The sequence below is a fragment of the Excalfactoria chinensis genome, chromosome 3 (genome assembly GCF_039878825.1).
Source record: "Excalfactoria chinensis isolate bCotChi1 chromosome 3, bCotChi1.hap2, whole genome shotgun sequence".
Taxonomy (NCBI): Eukaryota; Metazoa; Chordata; class Aves; order Galliformes; family Phasianidae; genus Excalfactoria; species Excalfactoria chinensis.
The window spans coordinates 90019082-90044686 of NC_092827.1; the positions used below are offsets into that span (position 1 = coordinate 90019082).

The 25605-nt window shown below is 42.0% G+C and overlaps 1 long non-coding RNA gene across 1 annotated transcript in view; it reads left to right on the forward strand.

Moving 5' to 3' along the window:
* Nucleotides 1-25605, forward strand: part of LOC140250529 (uncharacterized) — an 81687-nt gene that overhangs the window by 36322 nt on the left and 19760 nt on the right. The window contains exons 2-3 of the long non-coding RNA XR_011903198.1: nucleotides 11397-11628; nucleotides 13429-13592. This is a non-coding gene — a long non-coding RNA (uncharacterized lncRNA). The remainder of the gene's footprint in view (nucleotides 1-11396; nucleotides 11629-13428; nucleotides 13593-25605) is intronic.

Consider the following 25605-nt stretch of genomic DNA (forward strand, 5'->3'; position numbering starts at 1 on the left):
AAAAGAAAAAAAAAAAAAAAAAAAAAAAAAGCTCTGTTTAATTGGAAATAAGAAAAGTACAAAATCTCACTGTTTAAAATAATTTTGATGCTTGCTCCCAGCTCCCAATAGCCCTCTCTGTTCTTTTAACTGGTTTTCCTCTACAATGCTATCTTGAATAAGTCAGCTTATCTTCAGCTTTCCATCTCTGATTACCGGAGGTGGTTTGGGGAACACTGTACACCTAGAAATCTGCCCCGTGACTCAGAATGAAATAAAATTGCCGGCTTCTGGGAAGTGTGCCGAGTGCTAAGGAAGGCATTTTTGTCATGCTTTATGGACTCATGGCAGTGTTGGTGGGAAGGACTTCTGTGGATCTGCAGTCCAATCACCTATCCCTGCAGTTTAGTCAGAGCTCAGCCAGAAAACACTCAGTTACGGAGGTTGTCCCCATCCAACCTGGTGACCTGGATCCAGGGGAACAAATTTCTCCAGTGTCCAGCCGAAACTACCAAGCTGCAGCTTCACACTGCTGCCCTCTGATGCATCATCTCCCAGGAACATGGCTCCTAGTTATTCCATCTCCCTTCACGCGGTTGTGGCCTGCTTTCTGGTGTCTCTTCAATCCCCTTCTCACTGAGTGTGCAATCATAGCTTTGCAGCGCTTTTTCCAAATTATGTGCTGCTTGGTCACTGCTAGGAATAGGGTGGTGAGTATTGCTTCCTCCAGTTGTTTTTGTCCCTTTCCTGCCATTCTTGTATTTCAGACTCCTACTCAGAAGGGTCAGCCCCAAAACGGATGATCAGGTTCAACTCAAATCCCAGGTTGTGGAACCAGACACACAGTGCATGCAGTTTTAGGGTCTGATGATCTAGAACAGATGATGCTTCCAAGTTGTTGTTTTTTGTATATCTACGTATCTCCACAATGTAATGACTTGCCACCTGCTGACCAACACTTAGCTAATAATGCAGCTGCCCACCAATACACTGGCCTTGCTAGTGCAGTACCTCGTCATCCTCTGTTCAGTGCTCAGCCAATCCTCAAGCAATGGCCTGACCCTCTCCTTCCAGCCAACTCCCCACAGCTTTACAGCCTTCTGCATGATGTCATGGGGCACGGGCACAACCCACTGCCCAATTCAGACCAGCTGTCTGGCCCCACCCCTCCCCCTGCTGCCACAGTTTTTGTTTTTTTTTTTTTTTTTCACATGGAGGAATTCAGTTTTACACATTTTCTTCATAGGCATTTCTATATCAGATGCCATTTTGTCAGCCTCTACAACTGTACTACCAACATCTGCCTCTGACATTGTGGGCTAATATAATAAATTAGGAGGCATTACTTTCAGAGCAGCCATCACAGAACCTATGGACTCATGCCAAGGAGACCAGAGACACTCTGTAATCTCCCTGCCAGCTTTTGGGTAGTGAGGAATGTTCATGGAAAGCAAGAACGCCGCTCAGGCTCAAGGGATATGTTCATGCCATCCATTATGGAGTTGTAATTTGAAGATGTAAGGAGGACATACTGAGAGTGGAACAGGAGAACAAAAGGCTCTCAATAAAGAACTGCAAGAAGGTCCATTTGAGCAGCATGGGTGGTGAGGTAAATTGAGCGTGCTCACATGTGGTGGTCATAGTCCTGACAGCAGAACCCAACTAGTGCAAGAGGATACTGCTGGCATCAGGTGGGAGTCAGGTTTGAGAACTCCTGCAGTCCCTCCCCGCCTTCAGTCCTGCCATTTGCTGCTGTAGGAGTTTCATCCATCACAGGAATGGAATGAGCTTCCTGCTTTTTGACAGCAACTGCCAGATGATCTGCTTCTGATAACTACTACAGCAGGTCTGGAGCTATACATTACAGATGAGATGCTGTGATGGCTCTATTTACTCCTATGGAGAACCTCCCCAGGTTAGGCAGTGCTAAAGGAAGCAGAGAAATGAACGTATCTGTACTCTCCGAGACTGTTTTGAATTGACTTTCTTTAATTTCCCTGAGGCAAAGTCACAGGAAGATACTGAAAAATTTCAAAGCAAGGAAACTCAACACCCCAAACTTTGCATAAAATAGAGTTTTACATATATAAAACCCCAGGGTATTTGGCAGTCTGACTAATCTCTAAGCAATAACTAAGGTTTTAAATGCATCTCGGGAAATGTAAAGGCTTTAATTCTGGTAAAACGATGTCAGCACGCTGTCAGTTACCTCCTGGTAGATAATTACAGAGAACAATAAATGTTTCTGAACTCCTAGATGTGGGCTGTATCAAGGGGAGAAGGTGTTAAAGGCAATCCATCTCCCAGCTTGGATGTGCATCTGGCAGAGACCTCAGCTGCCTGGTCACTGACTTGCACAGAGCATCCAAGAAATTCAAGGCATTGTGTGAACAGCTCACCTCCGTGTTGCAAAACCTCAACAGCTTGGCCAGAGTTGCGTAAGGGACTCTGCAACTGGGATGCTGCTGAAATGCATCCTTCTGTGTCTCACCTTACAGCAAACAAGGTAAAACAGGGAGTTGAGAGAAGTGTTTAGAAGACAAAGTAGAACTGTAATTAAAAAGCCCGTGTAAATGCAGAAATGTAGTTGTGTGCCCATAAATATTAACCTCAAATTAGATGGAAGCCTGGGCACTGCGTGAGATGAAGCCAAGGAGACAGTACTGAGCAGTGGTGGGTGTTTAGGGAAGTATCCTAGTCAAGTTCAAGACACATTTTTGTGTTTTTATATCATAGAATCACAGAATTGTAAGGTTGGAAGGGACTTCTACAGATCATTGAGTCCCACCCCTACCTAAAGCAGTTCCCTGTAGTAGTTGCATAGGTCAGTGTCCTGATAGGTCTTGAATGAATCAGATCCCCATAAACATGGACAAAATCCCTCAAAACAGTGATCGGGTCCCTATAGACATGGACCGTTTCCTACAAACAAGGATCAGATCCCACTTTTTTCATAATACACAAAGTCCAAGTGTATTTGTGGGTGGGAGATGTTGGCCCTTCTAAAAGTTATTTTACATTTTGAGCTTAGTTTCTGGTGGGGGGAGCAAGTGGACACAATGTCATTTTTTTTCTTATATTACCTACAAGCACACATCTCTTGAGTCCATTTGCCAAATTCAATGAGATCTGACCAAGGGGAAGAGATTTCAGAGCTGTCAACTTAAATTATATTCCGTTTAGCTCTGAGCTGCTGCATTACATTCTGTATGCTTAATGAAAATTGGCATTTACATGGAGATAATAGCTCCATTTTGGGCTTGAGTTCCCTTGAAAAAAGGCCAAGTGCAGCATTTGCCCCTCCCATATAAGCTGGGTCATTTGTCCTACAGAAGTCAGTCCATTTATTATTATTATTTTAATATTAATAACTGTTTTCCAGTTTATGAAAATCTCTGGGCTAGCTTTTGCTATTCATTGATATTAATCATAGATGGGACTATTCCACTCTGATGGTGTGAGGGGAAATAAAAGCCTTTTATTTGACTGAATGCTGATTTTCTTCCCTTTCAAGACCCGTGCTCAATGAGTGCATCATAAACTAGAGAGAAGCAGGCACAGAGTGAGCAAAAAAGAGAATGGAAGTAATGTTGCTAGGGCAACTTTCTCAAGGTTTCCAAAGACATTAAAAAAATACATATATATATCACTGAAAATGTTAGTCATGCTCATTTCTTAATGCATTATTTTTATCTATCAATTTGGAGTTTGCTTTGCTGTAGCAGCCTGCCAGGAAAACGGCAGCCACACGTGCTCACCAAGCAGCATGATGAAGCCTTGTGCACTGTGCACCAGGAGGAGCTGGTTCATCAGGAGCATGGCCATTAGGTTTCATGCTGAAAACAGCCCAGAATGCATTATTCACGGGTATTATTGGGTTCTGGTTTTGCAAGAGGAGCTGCAATGCTCTCTGTAGCTGCACAGCCACTGCAATAAAGCTCTACCAGTTATACATTTATTCTCTTCCCAGATACTTGATTTAGCACAGAGCATTTCCAGCATGTTTTGCATGAAGGAAGATATCTGTTGATGAGCATTTTCACCTTGCCTAGTGTGGTTAAGTGGAATTAGGAAATCACAGTCATTCCTTATAGGGCTATAGGGCTGTGGCGATATTCTTTTTATCTTTTTCCTCCAAACATGGAGATTACAATGCCATAAAAAACACACACACACAAAAAAAACCCAAAATACAAAAAGGAAAATATTTGGCAAATGGAAAACTTGAAATCATTCTTGTGACATTATTTTTGCCTTGATAGTAAGCAATTTCTTTACTTGAAACAATTAGCTTGCAGGAAAAGCATAGGAAAAAGTGCCGTGACTGAGGAAACGCACTTAATCCTTAAAGTGCAGGGAAAGGAGCTTGGCATTTATCTGAATTATGTAACCAAGCCCTCGGTGGAACTGACAAGATTTTCAGGAGCATGTCAGTCCACAAATTCCTTGCAAATCCTCACTGGGGCACAGAAATTTGCAGAGCTGCTGAAGGCGCTATGTACCCTATCCCACAGAAGAGAACCCGTTGCTTTTCTGGAGGTGTGCCCTCGAGATGTTCACGTGTCTCTTTGTGGGAGCACTTGTGCTCACAGAAACCCAGCCTGTGACTGACAGGGGTAAATCCCCTGCCGCAGCCAGGATGTCACAACAGGAACCATGCTTCCTCTTTGTGATTCCTTCCACCTTCAAAATGAAACTGGTCATTTCCCAGACCGCTTGGAAATGGGGGAGGAGTACAGAGTTGAGCTAGGCTGCTCACAGCAGCCAAGCCAACTTGTTCACTTAAGTTGGTTGTATGTGAAAGCACCCCTATACAGAATAGAATAATACAATCATTTGAATTGGAAGGGACCCTCGAAGACCATCTGCTCCAACTCCCCTGCAGTGAACAGGGACACCTACAGCTCAAACAGGTGCTCAGAGCCCCATCCAGCCTGATCTTGAGTGTCTCCAGGGATGGGGCAACCATCATCTCTCTGGGCAACCTGTGCCAGTGCCTTACCACCCTTACTGTAAAAAAACTTTTCCCTTCCATCCAATCTAATTCTCCCCTCTTTTAGTTTGAAATCATTTCCCCTTATCTTATCACAACATACACTGCTAAAGAGTCTGTCCCCTTCCTTCTTATAGCCCCACTTTAGATACTGAAAGGTTGCTAGGTGTTGGAGTTCTTTGATAAGTGAATGGAAGTAGAGGTCATAAACTGGCCTCGTGCTCACAGCATTTCTGCAGTAGATGGTCTTCAGATACCCTGGTTTCCAATTTACTGTGGTCCCTGCAAAACCTGCTTTGAAAAAAGACTATACTTATCACTTTATACGATGTTTTGTTTTGAGATCTTGTCTCACAAATAACAGATAATGGAAACTTGGATGCAGCTTCAGGAATTTATCACCTTTCAGCAGCTTCCTAAAGCTCCAAAGTCTCTCCTTGCTGGTGGAGAGGGAAATATCTGGGTTTTATGCAGGATGACGAACATTTAGATAACAGACAGACTATGACTGGCATGGCCAGGGGGGCTGACATCCTCAGTCCTTGTCGGTTTGGTAGAGATTTTGTGAGGACAGAAAGAAAAATTTTGTATGTTGGTCTTTGCTGGGCCTTCTGTGTCATGTGCCAGGCTGTTTCATGTGAGTAACTCACTTGGTGCTCAGCAGATCTGCTCTCCAGTCTATTAGCCATCCATCTCAAGAAAGTGGAAGAGGTGAGGGGCTCTGGAGTGGGCAGTGGGATAGCAGCCAGCTCAACTCAGAAAGGAATGTCTTGCTGTGGCACCAGCTGTGTGTTGCCAGATTTAATCCAGGGAAATTCTTGCCTCAAGTACCAGAAGTTTGTTGAACACTAGCTAAAACTCAGTAGCGTTACTGGATCAGAAGAGGGATATTTGCAAAACCATGCACCTATCAATGAAACCTGTTGGGTAGCAATGCATCTTGCAATTAATCTACTACCTGAAGTGTCCCAAAACATCATCTTGTAGATCTGTAGATCTGTAGTATCATAGAATGGCTTGGGTTGGAAGGGACATTAAAGTCCACCCAGTTCCAAACCCCTGCCATGGACAGGGCCGCCTTCGCAACCCCCCCCCCCCCACCCCAACCCCATCCAGTTCAGGCTGCCCAGGGCCTCAAATAACCTAGCATGGAGCATCTCCAGGGATTGGGCACCACAGCTTCTCTGCACAGCTGTGCCAGAGCCTCGCCACCCTCTGAGTAAAGAATTTCTTCCTAAAATCTGACCTACATCTCCCACATTTATAAAAAATCTCCTAAATTTTGATGCTGCTACTTTGGACACAGAAGTGTGTGAGGGTCAGGGCACTTGATGAGCTAATGATTAGACAAGAACTCTGGGAGATAAGCACCTTTCCTCACATCACTGGATTTGCTTCTAGGGGCCTTCAGGACATGCTGTTCCTGACCAAAGTTTTCAGGTTGAATAGAGTTGAAATCCAAGAAGAGCAAGGAAGAAATATTATGCATTGGGCCCAGGAGCTGAGATAAGCCCAGAAAAGAAATCCTTCGCTATGAGGTAGTGAAGCACTGGCACAGGCTGCCCAGAGAAGCTGTGGTACCCCATCCCTGGAGATGCTTAAGGCCAGGTTGGAAGGGGCTTTGGGCAGCCTGGTCTAGTAAGAAATGTCTTTATCCACAGCAGGGGGTTGGAACCAGATTATGTGCAAGGTTTCTTCTAGCCCAAACCATCCTATGATTCTATGATTCTGTGAAAGCAGATCTGCAATGTCTGACTTTCTGCTCCAAGATTTGCCTCTTCCTCAATCAGATGGGATGATGCAGAGCCCAAACCTTGTTTCTGTTCTCCCATACATATCACTCCACCATGCACACTCCAAACCATTTGGTTTTGCTCTGTTAGTGTTGTAATACACCCTGGAGCAAAAAGTCTTGTCCAGGTAGTGTTTGGCTGCTTGTTCTTTTGTTTCCCCGGTGGTTATTACAGTACAGGGTGCTTCTGCAAAGTACTGTGACATTAAAAAACTGCTAGATGAGAACCAAGAACATAATTTTTTAAAGGCAGTTTGTGTGCTCAGTTGGTTTTCTCTCTTACAGTTCTTGCAAAAAATAAAATAATAAAAAAAAATAAATCAGTGAAACATGGGAGAAAAAAAGCCATGGAAGGAGCTTATGCGAGCAGATGTTGCCACAATCAGGTACAGCTTATTAATTCATTTATGGTCTGAGCTGATCAGTGCTACATCTATCTGGGAATACATGTTTAGAAGGAAAAAAGATGTCTCAGGGCTTACCTACACCCAGCTGCTTGTCCCACGGTGACATGGATTTAGTTGAACTGGTGAGGTGTTACTGCAGCTCAGCTCTGAACTGTTTTCTTTTTCTTCTCAGGGATAGTTTTGCATATCTGACAGACTGAAAGAGATCCTGTGTTATCTCATTTCTCTCTGGGAGACTGATGTTGAGTTTAAATTTAACTTAAGATGAAAACATTTGGTATTCTTCAGAGAAAATATGTTCTGATACCCTCCAACTGATTGAGAATCAGAAAATTCAGAACACCTAAATGAAAGGCTTTTAAAGTCATTACTTATTATACTTGGAGCGGGAGTAGCAACATCGTTTCCCACTCTTATGAGTCATGGCTAGAGGTAACAAAAACTCCTTCAGAACGTGGTAATGACTGAAAAGGGTTGTAGATGCTCATACATTTTCAGCAAATAAAAAAACAGCCTGAAAAAAAGCATGTTGTAGATTGGCAGTATTGTTATGATCTTATGAAAAATTCACATTTTCCCTATTAGTTGACTAGAGCCTACAGCAGTGTCTGTAATTGCTATTGTTAACGCTAAGTCATTATTTACACTGCAGTTGTGCCTGGAGATCTTAAGCATGCATTTATATGTTACTGTGATAGGTGCAGGCACATGGGAAATAATAAAGCAAAATGTCATCTCACAGCCTGTTTCATTTTCCCCGTTTCCCAGCTGAGAAGGAAGGGCGAAAGGGCAGGCTGTCTCTCTGACTGTTATGTTGAATGCCCCAGGCCTTGTCTCTTCAGCATTAAATTGTGGGTTTGAATGACTCATCTGAAGGACTGGGTGCCATGCACTCCTCTTCAATACAAAGTAGCTTCATTTGAGCCACCAAACTAACCCAAATGATTCTATGATTCTGTGTGGTGGGACTCGCTAAGTCAAGTTGATGGTTGGACTTGGTGATATTGAAGGAATCCTCCAATGTAAACAATTCTGTGATTCTAAGATCACTGATTCTATGCTCGATGCAAAGAGACTTTCAAATAAACATAAAATATGAAGAGTTTCTCCTACTGCCTTATTTTGCTACAACAAATCCTTTCATACCTTTCCTCTTCAAGGCCTTTCTCCTTCCAGCTCTCCAATATGATGACTTCCCCGTCCAGGATAGTTTGCGCTCTTATTCTATTGGCAAACTTCACTCATATCATTTTATGGTACTATGAATACACTTTACAGTGTCCAGGCCTGTGGCCTTCAGTACAGGAGGGATGTGGAGCTGTTGGAGGAGGTCCAGAGGAGGGTCACAAGGATTGGGATGGCCATACAGTGGGAACAACTTGTTTGTCCAGGGCTGGCAGGTGCTTACTGTAATTTGCTCATTTCTTTTTGATTTGTCAAAGCCAGAGTCCATGTGGGTCACTTCAGAGCTTTCATCTGGGCACCATGAAGCATGTCCCTAAGCTGTTGGCACTCCACTAAGATCTATACTTGTATCTTTGTTGGCATTTATCTCCCCATTTTCTTACTTTCACTCTATTTTGCATGCAGCCCACTAACATTTAGCTGGGCATTTTGAAATCTCTATCTTATTTTGTTCTGGTACAGTATTAGTCTGTTTAGTCTGTTTGTGGATTTATGTTTTTAAGCCTTTCTCTGATTTAATGAACCTCTCTGCTCTGCCTCACTGGAGGAGTTGCTAACAGATGGTTGGCATTTGTTTTTCCATTTGAAAGATTGAAAAGCAACCCTGTGAGGTTAGTGAGAGGCCCAGGTGCCTCTGTTACAGCTAAGCTATTCGGCTGTGTTGCTGTACCATCTTCCACCAAGCTCTTCATTGCCTTGTCCCTACCAGAGGCTGCTCTGGCTTCCAGCAGTGTGCATATTCCTGCAGCCCAGTGGGGAGGCCTTCCTTTGCATGCCACACAGACCAGACTGCATGGGATGATGTTTCTATCAGGAGCCTCGGCCCAACCCCTCAGGAATTTAATTCCAGTCCTTGGTCAGTGGGTTAGGACAGCAGCATCCTTTATTCCTCAGGAAGTATTTTAGGTCACTGTGGGTTATTAAACCAGTATTTGCTTGCTGGGCCTGTTTGGGAAAAGGCCAAAAGTCTTACAACAATGGGAGACTGCCTTCCTCCTTAAGAGACATCGAGCTGATCTTACTCAACCCATGCTGGCACAAATGCAGCTTGGTAGATTTCCCTAATAACTTTCTGCTCCATCTATGTGAGGAAACCAATAAACTGTGCAAGGAAAGCTGTGAAGACTTCCTAGAGAAACCCTAGTAGTGACAGGCTTGCTGCTGTGTAGGCTGAGCCATCACTAATGGCATGACTGAGGCCTACTTCCTCCAGCAGTCCCCTGAGCTTCCCTCTCTTCACTAAAACAGTTGCTGTCCTCTGATGCCCTGCAAAGGAATGAGTGCTCCTAGCTGCACTGGTACAGCAGTAAGTACTGGTGAAGACTTGTCTGCTGTCTCAAAATTTGGATGTAGCCTATCTCTTTTGGAGGATTTGATGTCATGGTACGCATGTAGATGTTTTATCTAAATCTGGTTTCTGCATCAGGGCAAGTTTGGTTCACCAGCTGAGACACAACTTTTCTTTCTACAAAACAGCGTGTGTCACACAGCAAGAAATCTCTGTCTCAAGGTGCCTTAAAGAGAGCAGAGACACAAGGTGTGTTCAGTTTTCTGTCAGATGGTGAAGTGTATCATAAGGCCATTACCTCTTGTCCTAAGTTACGTTATACCAGGGGAGATTCAGGTCAGATATTCAGAAACATTTATTCTCTGTAAGAGCAATGTGGGATTGGAACAGGCAGACCAGGGAGGTCATGGAGTCAGCATCCCTGGAGGTGTTAGAGAAAGGATAGATGTAGCACTGAGAGATGTGGTCTAGACAAGTGACAGGCATGGGCTGGTGGTTGGAGTAGATGATCTCAGAGGCCTTTGCAACCTTAAAGATTCTATAAACTAAGTATAGGTAGAGTTTCAGGCAGCCTACACAAAGAATTCTGTTAGAAGTGTTTCAACAAGTCAATTTTTTTTTTCAATACAATATAGTCACACACACATACAAAATAAATAAATAAATAAATAAATAAATAACCCAACAAAACAAAGCAACCTTATCACCATTAATTGGCTTACATACTCCTGAATTTCCCCAATGAATTTCATTCCTCTGCTATTTTGACTCATGGCTGGCATATCTACAAGCTGTTTACTTATTATACAATTGTTCTGTTTTTTTTAAAACTTTTGCTACTGAGACTGTGGAAATATAGACAGTGGGTGAAATCTCTGCCCTGTAGGGGCAGTTACCTACCATGACTGTCCTGCAGCCTACTTCAGTTCAGGCAGGTATACGGATGCCTGCCCATAGAAATAGCTGGCCATCAAGGCATTTGATCAAGTTACTAAAAAGTTGCATTTATATAGAAAAATAAGGCAATAACTGCTTTCTAGTAAGATACAAGCTCTCTAGAGCAATAGCAGATAAAAAAAGAAGGAAAATTTGCTCTCCCCTTCCAATGACCAGTAACAGCTCAAGAAGAGTACAGTCTCTATCCAGAGAGATGCTGCTCAAGGGGAGTACAGTCTCCATCCAGAGAAATACTGCTCTCTTAGCTGCTAATCCTTAAATGAGGATACAGAGGGGTTTGATCCTGGCTCTACTCCCTTCTGGTCACTCAGGTGCGTTCCTTGCACCTGAGCTACCCTGGGTGCCTTCTCACCTGGTGCAGACTGTGACCTGGCAATTCCACTGCACATGTTGTTAGCAGATCACCTGAGGGGAAAAAATAATGACAACCAAATAAAAATTGGCTTTCGTACAGTCCTCATATTAAATGATACAGCTTTGTTTATACAAGGAAAACCAGTATGTTGGAAAACAAATAGCTTCTAGCTCTTTCCTTATTTCCTCATCAAAGCATCACTCCCCATCATGCAGGAACTGGTCACTGGATCTAACAGTTATATATAATAGTTGCACTCCGTCTCTTATTGCTGTGTACTTTCCTCTTTTCTGAATTATTCTGCCTTATGTTAGAAGGGTTATGAAGGGACACACCAGAAATATTTTAATGTCCTGTAAAACAAGGTTCTTAATGAACAGCAGAACTAACTAAACCTTGCTACCTGAATAAGCCTGGTTCATATCCTGTTTCCTTTGTAGGCATTTTCCCCTCTGTCATCTTTGATGCCTGCAGATAATGATGAGCTGCATCCCTGCTCATCAGCCAGCCAGCGCATTTGTGCTGATGGGTTGCTAGCTGCTGCCAAGCACAGCTTACAACAGACAGCAGAAACACTTCCTGGACTGCTATCCTATAGCTAGATGCCAGTTTTCACAAAACCTGTAGCAGTGCAACATCCTGGAAATATCAACTGCTTGGTGATACCAATTGGTGAGTTAAAATGCATTACACAAATATTGAAAGGTACACGAGCAATGTGATCTCAAACACCATGGATGTACAGAATCAGGCCAAAAAGGAAGAGCAGCATGTATTACATGTACATGTACATGTAAACAGATTAAAGAATCTAAACAATCAGCATCTAACTCGGTGTTTTTGCTTATTGCTCCTGCTGCAGAAAATATCTTGAATGCATGTTCTGCAAAAATTGTGTACTTTAAGTACACAATTTATGTACTTTAACTATTATAGAGGTTATTTTGTCAGAACAACAATGTCTTCTTTGAAGTACCAAAGGATGTTGTTTTTATTGTTTTTATTGCTATCTTATTGACTACAAAGTCTAGACCATGGATGTCCAATCTTTTGGCTTGCATGGGCCACACTGAGTGGAGAGGAATTGTCTTGGGCCTATTTAAAATATCTAAAGTAATTAATGTATAACAGAACTTTAAAAACATATATTTTATTAAAGCAATAAAAAAAGAGAGTAGCAAAACCATAAAAACAGTCAGATATTTGACCTTGTTTTTGTGAAACAAATGCATCAGGGTGGTTCAGTGGCAGTCCTGCAATTCTTAGTGAACTCTCAGGCACTCCTCAGAGATTTCTGATGACATTTTACTCTTCCTGTGCTTTGTCCTTGAAAACAGTTGTTCATTATGTACTGCCAAAAAGCAATGACATGAATAAGGCTGATTGTGAAGGGAGGGATGTTTTTGTTTGGTAAGAGAAGGCTTATAAAAGTCCGATAAAGAGATACAGTTACATTTTTCATTGAGTTGTGCATCTCGTTCCATTTGCAAATTTGCAGGTAATGTATTTATGTTGACTGAAAAAGGATTTGCAAATATATCAAATAATTGATTTTTTCTGCAGTCTTGAAACCTATTCTCAAATTCCTTTATCACCATGGAAAACACAGCTGCATATTTGTCGCTGTTCACAGGACTGTGTTCAGCCAATGTTATTTGCCATAACTTCAGCTCTCCATAATGTAAGTTTTGTTTTGAAAGTCATTATGGTATGAAACACAGCACAGATAAGTTGATTTTCACCTTGAAGATGCATGTTTAGCTCATTTAAGTGAGTTGTCAAATCCACCAAAAATGCTAAATCTGAGTTATTTTTCACCTTCAAGTTCTGGCAGAAATTTTCCTTTTGATTCCATAAATTGTTTGATTTCATTTTACAAACAATAAAAAACTTTTAGTACTTTACCCTGACACAGCCACTTCCCTTTAGATATGTAAAAGACGTCCCCATTATCAACATCGATACTTTTAAGGAATTCCTGGAACTGATGATGCTTTAAGGCCTTGGATTTTATGGAATTCACAGCTTTGGTGATGATTTGCCTGACATAATCCATTTTTAAAGTTTTCACACATAAATTTTCTTGATGTACAATGCAATGCTATTTCCTCAAACATGAGCTGCTGGCAGTGCATGCATTGTCTTCTATTAATGTTATTAGCCCCTCTTCTTTTACCAACTATCACCAGGGCACCATCAGTAGCTATACTAGATATGTTGACAAAGGTCATAAAAAATCACTTTAATGTAACTTTTATGTCTTTTTACAAATCAAGAGATTTAGTTGTGTCTTTTTATGGCACCAAAGAAGCCATGTCGTAAGTGACAGTATATTCATTATATTCATTATCAATGTCTCTAATAAAAATGGCAAGGCAAGATGAGCCATAACCATAGCATCAGTACTTTCATTTGTCAGCCAAGCATAAAATTTGAATTTAGCAGCTTTACTTTCCAAATTTGTTTTGATAGGTCTTCCCACTCCTTCATTCCACCTGGCTACGGTCTTGTGAGATTGCATCAATATCAGCGGTTGTCTTATGGAGTGCCCTTGGGATGAAAGCAGGAATAGCTGTAGTTATGAAGAACTAAGTGCATCAGTCCCTGAAGTGCTGTTAGTACCTAATTGGAACACAGTAAGTAAAAACCTTGCTATTTTGACTACAGAAAAAGGATAATGCAAGATCCTCCAATGTACATGCGGTAAGCAGCTAGGGGATGTGAATAGGGAGGAGATATGAGCAGTTTCACACTTCTTATTGAGGAATGCAATATTAATTACTAATAATTACTGGGAAACAACTGCCGTTTCTACTGAATTATTTCAAATGTCAAAGCAAAACTTCCTTTTACAGTAAGCATCTGGAATTGTTGACCAAAGCATGTCGTAGGCAAACCTTGGTAAGAAGCTCATGAGCTTTGTACTGCATGACCCAAGGTGCCAAGATGGACAAAAAGTCTTATACAATTCTGAGTTACTGTGCCAGCACCTGTATTAGGGCTGGGAAGTTCAGGATGTCAATATTGCCTCAATAGAGGAAAGAAAGATATTCTTCAGTGCTGTTGCTCAAATTTGCCTTATGACGAAGTTTTCGCAGAGCTGGGAGATTCCCTTCTGTGCTGATAAATATAGCATTAAGCAGAAAATATCTAATGATGTATCTTATAGAACAGATACACATGACAAGTAATTTGAAAAGGTGGCAGCTGAACCTACGCAAGACAGATGTCTCAGTGAGCACTGAAAGAACTTCAAGCCTGATCTTTGAGAAGGAGAAAAAAAGATGAAAATATTTCTTTGAACAAAATTAGAGGCATGCAGCTTTCTGCATTTGATTTGCCAAGGCAATAGGTTGCTTTTTACAGGGGAAAAAAAAAAAAAAAAGTGAAAGACAGCAATGACAGTGTGCCTGCTCAGCCTGGTTTAGATGGAATTGGCGTGTCCCCTAAGGATCAGACAACCATATATATAATATAGAAATAATCACATGTATAACATGAGGATTACAAATTTCTGAGTGTGGGTGTCTTGTCACTGCCTCTGCGCATTTCCAAGTGGCAGAGCATGGGAAGAATACAGCTAAACCTTGTAGTTGTGCTGGGTTTGATGATGTGCTTACATCACATCATCATCGTTCTGCTGACTTTGAGGGGCCTGGGGTCAGATCCTTGCTTTCTCAGAATAGCAAGGTCACACCATTTCACCACAGCACTTAAAATATGCTCTTTATCTCCAGCCAGTGAGCTGTGGCTGTTCTCAGTTGTCTGTGTTGCAACTCTGTCTCTCAGCTTGGAAATCCCACTTCATAACTCTTGCGAAGGTCAGCCTTTCCTTGGGTGCTAGCTGTAAATGTGGATTGGTATGGTCAAATTTGTCTGACCCTCTTGCATCTCCTGGCAAAAATAGCCATAACCCAACAACGTCTTGAGGCTGAGAGGTGTCAGGTCAGCTTCCATATGGCAGCCAAGACACTGAGGTTTCTCCTGCAAGGCGAGTTGCTGTGTCTAGAAGGGAATGGAGGGGAACAGTGAATGAACTTAGATGAGAAACTTGCTTGAAAATCTCCAGCATTTTTCTTTAGTGTAAAAGGTGTACATGGTACTTCTAGGAAATGCATCTTCCTTGTCATGCTCTGCTGAAGGCAGATTCACAGGAGAGCGAACAAAAAAGAAAAAGCTTCACTTATCTGCTGTATTTCTCTTTTCTTGCAGCTCACTGCCAAGTGCAATAAGCCTGGTTTGGGTATAGGCTGAAGCATCACAGGCAAAACTTGATTTCATTATTACATTTCATTTGCTTTCTTGGCATTGTCTTGTTCCTGTCAGGCTCTCTGATAATCCATTTTTCTTTTCATTTTGCTGTTTTCTTCCATCCACTTACGTTTACTTAGTGCCCAAATCAATCTCCTGTTACCAGTCATTTATCTCAAATCCTTCCACTTCATAGAAACTACAAATGACTTGGAAAAGTCACTTGTGTTTTATTTTCAAAGGTCATTTGCCAATAACAATGCAACATCACATCAGGTTTCATACTTGATGGAAATCAGCAAAATAGGTCATTTTTTCCTCCCATAGATGAACTCTACATTTGCTTATTTGGACTTCAGATTTCTCCTTGGACTCCAGTGAATGATGTTTCCAAAAGTAGTTGGCGCAGCAAACCGAACTGGGAGCCTGATAGTTAGCCATGTTTCTTCTTTTGTTTTGCTTTGGTTATGATAGCGGACGCATTCTGATGGGCATGCTTTAAATCAGAAAAATCCTCCTAATAGCAACCGACAGTTTAATTGGTGTCTTGGCTTTTCTGTTCTTCATTTTTGGCAGCAGCACACCTACTACTGCACAATGTCTAACCCGGCACTATTAATATACTAAGCTCAGCAGCATGTACCTGCAATCTATTTCAGAAAAAGAACATGTATAAATGACCGTGCAACAGCATTTCTTTGTGGGGAGGCTGTTGCTTATACAGTCAAGGACACGCTGTTCCTGTGAGTGAAAACTGAAAGAAAACTGAAAAAATTGAAAACAATTCAATTGAAAATTGAAAAAGAAATTGAAAGAAAATTGAAACTGCATGAAAATGAAAGGCCGAAAAATGGCAATAAGACTTGGGAAGGAAGGGGACGATCACTACAACAGCATTATCCATTTTAACAATCTTTTTGAAGGGTTGCTAAGTACTCTGGGGAAGAGCTTGTAAATACTTCCCATGCAAGGAAGGGAAAAACGATTAAAACTGAACCTACCTCAGTGGCATTGGCACTGGAGCAGTAGGTGAAATGACAAGGCCCTGCAAATATAATGAAAATAGATGGCTGAGTAGAAGGGTGAAATCCTAATACTCCCAAGGAGTAGACAGGAGAACAGATCCAGTCTGTATTAGATATCACAGAACCTGTGCAAACTCTCCCTTCATTCCTCTGCTCTCAGAATCACTTATTTCCTCAGACTGCCTCTTTCCTTTAAAAGATGGGTAATAAACAACACTGAAATTAACATTTCCATGACGACGCATTGATTTCTATGTATTGTAGTCTTGTTCTCAAAGTTTAAAATTATTGAAGAGTCTGTTCAGAATTCTTTCACTGATGTATTTTTTTCTGATCTTTTTTTCTTTGACACGATTGGCCATTGACTGCGTTCATTTCCTTCTGCATCATTTCAGCATTTTTTTTTTTATTGGCTTGTTTTATATTTCTTTTCGTTTCCCCCCACTGCATTCAGCAGCATCAACAGCGCTTGGTTCGCCAGATAAATACCTCGTGGTGCCTGTGACATTTCCCTGCCTTTGTATTGTTGGAGATAAACTGCTGTGGCTGGAGTGATAAAAACATGTTGCAGAATGAGTATTTGTAGTCTGCTGGGTAATTCTGGCTGCACAGAGGATCATTTTCTTTCATGTGGCCAGCAGGTGAAACCATGGTAATGACAATCACCATGAAAAGAGATTTTACATGGTCCCTCTGGCTGATTTCATTTCCCTGTGAGGAAAACAAACCCAAAATCTGGAGCGTCTTATCTCCTGAGCAGTCTCAGCTGAGTATGTGGGATTAGGGGTTGTTTCTCGGAAATGAAGAAAACAGACACACCAGGAGGGTTGTAGCAGGCCTGCTGGCACTGTGTGGTGGTGTCTCATGGGCATTTCTCACCACGAGCCTGCTTTTTATCAAATTCTCTCTTTTTTTCCCCACAAAGAAGTAGTGATGTGAGAAAAACTTTGGTTATGAAGCATGCGAAGAAGCCCTAAAAGAATGATCAAGCAATGGCATGGATTCTACCTGATCAAACCTCCTCTTTGCCAGCATCTCTATCAAGGATGCTCAAAATATTTGACATGCATTTCCCTGCCATTCAAGTGTTTCTGCTTGCAGGTCCTGGGGGTCTATGACTCTGCCTTTGGATTCTCCTCTCTTGGGCCGTGTTTTTCTTTGTGGATTTTGTTCTGCTTGGTTGTCTCAGCGGTTAGAGGGTAAACATTAGTTGTGGCCAGGCTCAAAGCACAATTTCCTTTCTATTTTGCTGTGGTTTGGAATATAGACTTTTCTTTTAAAATGTTAGGTCAAGCTAGTTGCTTAGGTTTTAGCATCTTCATAGAACAGCTTGGGGAAGTGGAGGAGAGCGACTTACATCAGTAGTAAGCCAGCAGAGAAAAGGCACTTCAGAGAGATGGAAACTATTTGTGGCCTGAATTTAGCAAGTGGTCTTGTCTGAGAACATAGTTTCCACAAGTGATGAAATACTTCCCCTCACACGGTGCTTAAAGCGGGTTTCTTACACCATGCCATGCAAAATCAGAACACGTAGTGAATAGCCACAGACAGGCTGTGGGAGGGATGAAGGGTTTCACTACAGTTAAATTAAACACAGCTTTTTTGACTCAGAGCGTAGCTAAAAATTGTTAAAAACAAAGAATCTTGAAGTCATAGAATGGCTTGGATTGGAAGGGACCTTAAGGGTCATCTCGTTCCAAGCCCTTGCTGGAACCTCATAGTGAAGAATTTCTTCCCAATATCCAGTCTAAATCTGCCCTGTTTTAGTTTAAAACTATTACTGCTTAATAACTTAGAATTTTGATAATGTCAGGTGTGCCTTTGTGGGCTAATCCATACCAAAGAAGTTCTTTCTTGTGTATACCATAACCAAGACTACAAACTGGCCGCATTCTACAATAAGTGTCCTAGAAATTTGCCACCACTCATGGTACCAACAGACACAGGATCTTATTTTGGACCATTGGCTCATGGAAGAAAAAGCGCGCCCTGTGTCAGTACCTTGTGGGTGATCTCTGTTCCGTATCTGTAGGCAGGTGTGAGCTGAGGGCTGAAAGAGAGGAAGGAATGCAGTGGGTCACAGCTTCACACTGGAGCATTTACTCTTGACTCTCAAAGCTAAAGTCCACTTTGTTTGGAGGGGAGAAAAACCCATAACCATGATCAGAAAGACATGTAGGTGTTGGTGGCAAATGAATGAACTCTCATTCCTAGCAAGGAACAGCAGAATAAAATCAATACTTTAGTAAAAACAATTTAGTATTTCACACTTGCACTTCTTTCTGTCTTCCAGCATGTTGCAAATAACAGAGTGGTCATAAATTAAGCTACCCTGCTAGGTAAGCAACTTAGGCTGACCTTAGGAAGATGAGATCAGTTAATTCCTATTCACAACAGCAAGTAATATTTTATGCCCTCAGATCATGAGCTTCTCTGGGGGCAGCACTGCCTTATTACTATCTCTTTCCCTTCTGGTATGCAGGATACAGATCTGCAGTTGTGAGGAGAGAAATCCACTGTCCTGTGATGGAAGGATAAGAATAAGCAGTAAGGATTAGATGGAATTTCTTTGTGCAGGGCAATTAGAAGATGAGGCCCAGCCATCATGGGTTCAAAAAGGCAGGATTTTCTTGACCAATCTGATCTCCTTCTATGACTGGGTGACCAGTCTGGTGGAAAGGCTGTTAATGTAGTCTACACAGATTTCAGCAATGCCTTTTGCACCATCTCCCACAGTACTGTCATGGAGAAGCTGTGAGCCTGTGGCTAGGATAGGTACATTCTTAGCTTGATAAAAAACTGTCTGGAATGCCAGGCCCGGAGAACAGTGGCAAATGGAGTTAAATCCATCTGGTGACTGTTTACAAGTGATGTTCCCCAGGGATTGGTACTAGGGCCTGACCTGTTTAATATCTTTATTGATTATGTGGTTGAGGGGGTTGAGTGCACCCTCAGGAAGTTTACAGATGACACCAAGTTGGGAGGAAGTTTTGATCCACCTGAAGGTAGGAAGGCCCCTCAGAGGAATCTGTTCAGGGTGGATGGATGGGCTGAGGCCAATAAGATGAAGTTCAACATGACCAAGTCTTTGGTCAAAACGACCCCAGACATTGCTACAGGCTTGGGGCAGAGTGCCTGAAAGACTGTGTGGAAGTAATGGACCTGGGAGTGTTGATCAATGCTTGAATAGACATGAGCCAGCAGTGTGCCCAGGTGGCACAGCAACCTGACTTGTATCAGCAGTAGTGCATCCAGCAGGAGCAGGGAGGGGACTGTGCCCCTTACTCAGCTCTGCTGAGACCTCACCTAGAGTGCTATGATCACTGTTGGGTCCCTCACTACAAGAAAGGCATTCAGGCCCTAGAGCGTGTCCAGTGAAGGGCAACAAAGCTGTGAAGGGTCTGGAACACAAGTCTTATGGGGAGCAGCTGAGGGAAGAGAATGCTCAGGAGAGAACTTCATTACACTCTACAACTGCCTGAAAGGAGGTTGTGTTGAGGCAGGGGTTGGCTTCTTCACCCAGCTAACAGCAATAGGATGGGAAGGAATGGCCTCAAGTTGCACTGAGGAGGTTCAGGTTGCATATTAGGGAAATTTTCTCCTCAGAAAGAGTGGTGATGCTTTGGAACAGACTACCCAAGAGGCAGTGAAATCACCATGCCTGGAGGTGTTCAAGAGCCATTTAGATGTTGTACTAAGGGACACAGTTTAATGGGGAAATGTTGGTAGTATACAGGCAATTTGACTAGATGATCTCGGAGGTCTTTTCCAATCTTGATGATTGTGTGATTCTGTGATTCTTTATTTTTAAATGTGTTTTATAAGCAGGTGAAATAGACCAACGATGATCCATCCAAAACTTTCCCATTATACTGAAAAATGACATTTTCAGTATGGCTGAGTGCTAGGAAAATCTACTAATGGAGGAAGTATGAAGCTGGGAGGAGGTGATGTTTAGTAATAATCTAATGAAGCTTTTCTTCCATTAAAAGCTGCTTCAGGCAAGAGTGTGCTGCATGATTAGTTTTTTGGAGAGCAGATTTGTATTCATAACAAGAACAAACATTTCAGCCACCGTTACTCATGTGAACATGCTCCAAAATGAAAACAGAAACAGTCCTACACCAAAACCTGTCAGGGCAGATTAAAATGGTGTCAGATCATGACAAGGTGGGTTATTCAAATCCAAAGCAATGCCCAGGTACTCTGGGAGACATGTGCTCTGTGCAAGTCACTGATGTCAGTGCAGCAGTCACTCATATAGTGGCCAGATTGGATCTCTGCTTCCTCTTTGACCAGTGGTCTTGGTACCCCTCACCAGTGTTTCTTTGCTGTCCTTGGCTGTGACAAAGTTTTTCCCTGAAAACCATCCAGAGTTTTTCTCCCATAGTACTTCTGCTACTGTATCTGTTTTGAGATATGATAAATAGGCAATAGTTAAAATCGTTACAAAAAAAAAAATGTCAAAATGAACTCTTGAACTTAAAAAACACACTCATGAATTACTGTTTTCTAGCCCTGTTTGCTTTTGGGATTCCTTCTGACATGGAAATTTCTATTATTATTGTAGTCTTGCCAGGAAAATTAAAGCAGGAAATCCTGCTGGATAACTTGTTCACAGGAGTTTTCCAGACAAAGAGGTAAAACTACATAAATATCTTAAGGCTCAGACACACCTTGGGGCTAAATTAGGCTGCAACCTCTTTCTAGCTTTGCTCCTTTGCTGTGTTTAGTGTGTGACAGTCTCCCAAATATCATGCAAGCTGCAGAACAATTGAGGATGCTGTTTTTCATGCTTGCCATTTCTCCCAGAGTACTGGAGATACTAGCTTCTGTGCTTGATGCTTTCCCTTTGCTGTAACATCGGCCACTTGACATATTAAAAGTGTGGTTTTTTTTATCTGTCAATTTTTATAGTGTGCTGTGTGCCCCAGGAGTATTTCTAAGCCAATCATTTTCTCCAGAAAATGAGGGATTCTTTGTAATTTTTTTCTACCAGTTCAGGCCAGAAGAGACATTTTCTGGGACAATCTGTACATGCAATCACCTTTCACAGGAATATCAGCTTTCTCAACTAAAATTTTTTGACTTATTCACTTACCTAATCCTTTGGTTCAAAGGCTAAATAGTTCCAAGAGAGAAGCAGTGAAGTCTCTCATGCATTTTCCAGATTGGTACTTTTATCTAAGCCTACAAATCAAGCATCAAGTCTGGGTCTTGCCATTAAATATACTGTGAGATGCGTCTGTTCATCACCCAAACCACATGCATGTGCCTGCATGAGAAAGTGAACTAATTATGTAAAAAGATCTGGAAGTGTTTAAATACACGAGGAAGGCTGTGAGCTCAAAAGATGCTCTGCTGGAGAGGAAAAAGGACATAAATTACATAAGCAAACTGGGGTTCAGGAGAGGATTCAATGCTCCAGAGGAACATTAGCTGATTTCCCAATTTCCGTAGAGGCTCTTCAGCTCCTTAAGGACTATCAGAGTCTCATTTGTCCCTAGCCATCTGGAGTGATTTATATCCCATTCCTCCCATTCCTAGCTCCACAAGGCCATTAGATTGCTTGCAGCACATTTTAGATGGAGAAATGGGCAGTAATTATCTCTAGGAGACGGAGGCTTTTGCTTGTGAGGGGCAGGGGACCTTTCCATTTGTTTCTAAATTGTTTGAGCTCTTCTGGTCTGAGTAGGAACCCGTGTCTGAGAAGAGCAGGGCACAGAATGAAGGCAAAGAGAAATACTTGCTTCCAAACTCTGCCTGTTGCAATGAATACAGAGCTGAAAGTTGTTGAGATGCAGTTTTCTGAAACGGCGAGGAAGTTACCAAGGCTATAGTCTGGTTTAGGGTCTTGAAGAGGAGCCATCTATGCTAGATCTGGGTGTTTCTATTTAGATAAGAGCAAAGAGAAGTAAAAGCCTCTCTGTTGTAAAACATTTGCTCTTTCTCCATAGAAGGACACTTAACTATTGCTCATGTCTTCTTGGGTTGGACAAGATACGAAGTCCCACAGATATGGCAAGGGATATTGATTGAGTCTAGATATAAAGAAATCTTAGTATTATTTAATTGCTGATGGTAACAAATATTAAATGTAGGATTAGATGTTCAATTAGGAGAGCTAAGATTGCCTCTGGTAGGTGGAGAGGCAGACCCACTTTGGTACTGGACTTGCCAAAGGCGCTGGAAAACAATTTTGGCTTCAGAGTGAAAAGTACTGGATGTGCTTAAAGCTCTTCAGCACCCTGTAGGTTTTGCGTCTGGGATCTGGCAGATGTGAGGATCTTTCACACTCTCACAGAGTCAAGACAAGATGGGAGGGGAAGATCTGCTCTGACACACCATCAGAATGCCTGGAACAGAGCAGTAAGGTGCTCACATGTGGATGGAAGGCAGAGGAGGTCTCTTTCAGTACAAGGGTTCACAAAATCCAATCAATGAAAAGTAAATGACCAGGAGAAAAGCATGCCTTGGAGAAGGGGAAAAGGAGGGAGATGGAAACATGAGATAACCCAGAAGTTATAGTGAGCAGAATACCGAATTGCTAGTTCTGATCTCGACCATTAATGGTGGTCCACTGCTTGATTCCCAAGGATTTTTTAATACTTGTCTCCTGCTTTAGTAGTTATTTGTGCTCTTAGAACATCTATTGTACAAGGAGCTGATTCAGAGCACAGATCTGCAGTGTTGCTGAGGGCTTGAACTCAAGACAGAAATACACACATCAAATCTAATTCCCCTAGTCAAACTGACACTCTCCAGACCACTAGGCTTAAAATATGGGCTTATGGATTTCTTCTGATTGAAAATCGAAAAAAAAAAATATGTCTTTCTTCCCCATCTCCCTTCTAAAATGTATGTTATATTTAAGTATCTGTATCTACAGTTGTCCCTATCTCTGTACACGCAATATTATATTTCAAATGATGTATTCAAATAACACCCAAATATTCAAACCAAGCCTATCAGTGTGGAAACGCAAGAAAGTTGAACTAGCAAGATAAAGAGATCAGTGCTGGCTTCATATTTCTAGACTACAGGAGGTGAAAAGCAGTGCCCCAATGCTGGTCTTCTAACACAAACTCAAAGTTGTACCCAGCGGATTGCACATATGAAAACCCTGTCAGAGCATGAGATATGTTTTCATCTACACTGCAAAAAGGATTATAGCTTCTATAGAGTGCTACACATTCTAGGAAATCCATCCTCTGCATTTTTTTTTGTGCTGGGAATCTGGTCTTGAGCTGCTACTCAGAAGAAGGAACAATTCTGCTTCTCTTTATTTTTGATTTTTTTTGGGGGGTGGAGGGGAATTTGGATACAGCACCACAGAGAGTTGAGTCAACTCAATCACAGTAGCAACTTCAGGCATTCGTGGAAGAATCAGACCATTTGGAGAAAAGGAACACATAAATGTGTGCTGAATAACAACACTGGGAAATAAGTAGCAAAGAAAAGAGAAGTTGATGTAATTGTTGTAAACAAAGCCAAGTATACAATTACAGCTACTCAAGGCTTTTGTTATGAGAAAGCCAGTTAAACCAACAACAGCTTTGCTCAGCTCTTTTTATAAACAAACCCCATTAAAAAAAAAGAGGGCCAAAGAAGCAGACTCCGCAGAGGAGCTGTACTTTCTCTCCCAGTGGAATTTAGTGAGGGTTCCAGTAACTGGTGAGATTGGGATGCGGGGCAGAGGAGCAGATACTGGACAGACTGGATGACTGAGTCCAGCTCCTGGAGAGATTCACCTTGCATGTAAGTGTATATGTGAGAATATATACGTGTATATATTCTCATTGTATCATGGGCATCTCTAAAACCTACATTGTACCTGGTGACCTTATTGGAGCTTTTCTTTGATGTCAGCCCCATTTCATGGGAGTAGATCAGCATGGCAGACAGTTTTCAAAGATGGTTGGGGCCCTTTCTTAGGGGACGATGAGTCTACTCTTCCTTTTTGGTCTGTAGATCCATGTTCCTTTCACGCAAGGTGCTCCAAAGCCATTGGATTGTTCATGATCCACATTTTATGGAAAGCTGAGCAAAATGAGCTGTGGCTTACAGCCAACAATAGCTGAGATAAAAACTAGTGGGAACTCTGAACTTCAGTTTGACAAGGAAATGCAGCATAGAGGGCAGTTCTGTGGCTCGCTGAGCAATAGCATGATCTCATTTCTGACCCTTCTTGTCATCTGGGAGATGAGAAGGGCACTTATACCCACTGCAGAAACACTGCCATAGGGTGGCTTTCTTTGATACTCCATTTAGAAAACAGATGTTTAAGCAGAAAATAAAAGTTACCTATATGTGTGTGTATTACAGTTGAGGATTTTTAGATGGTGTGTTTTCCACCTGCAAATGCTACAGTTCATCAAAACTGAAATTTGATGTGTTTAGTGGTACTTTTGTCATGATATGCATTGCACTTTTGTCATGATATGCCTTGCACAGCCAACCAAGACTTTGCTGAAGTTCTCATCAGTTCCCTGTCAGCCATTGCTTGCGCTTGCACAGCCAGGATGTAGTTCTCCTCCTGGCAACACAGAGCTGCTGAAGGCCTCGGAGAAAATCTCCAGCAAATGTTTTGCCGTCTCCAACATCAGCTCGCTGCCCTGATGACCAAAAATATCCCCACAGCAGCTTTTCTTCAGCCTTGCCACCCTTGAGTGCAGTGGAGCTGGAAAAAGAAAAAGAAAAAAGAAAAAAAAAGGAGGGAAAGAAAAACCCTAGCAGGACGTTAGAGAAAAGAAAGGAAAAAAGCAAACCTGATTCCTTGGTTGCTTCTGGCAGAGAACAGAGATCAAGACAAATAGATGGGGTCATCCTTTATTGTGTGCTCTGTTTGTAGGTTGTCTCTGATATATGATTTATCATTAAATACCTGCTGCCTGTCCTTGAAGGGAACTCTGTTTCTTCAGAAGGTACAGAAACTTCCCACTGAGATAATCTGGTCTATTCAGTGCAGCCGTCTGACTTGCTGAACTGTACTTGTTGGCATGGGATCGTTTGGCATGGGACTGCCTAATTTCACCACCACTGTGCAATAAGTAGAGCTGCCTACCCTACAGTAGGTTGCACAGGAAAGTGTCCAGGTGGGTTCTCAATGTCTCCATAGAAGGAGACAGATTCCACAACCTCCCTGGGCAGCCTGTTCAGTGTTCTGTCACACTCACAGTAAAGTTCTTCCTTGAGTTTCTATGGAACTTCCTATGTTGCCCATTGCTCCTTATCCTGTCATTGCACACCACCAAAAAGAGCTTGGCCCCATCCGCTTGACTCCTACCCATTAGATACTTAGAAGCACTGATAAGATCCCCTCTCTCAGTCTTCTCTTTTGCAGGCTGTATAGCTCCAGCTCTCTATCTCAGCC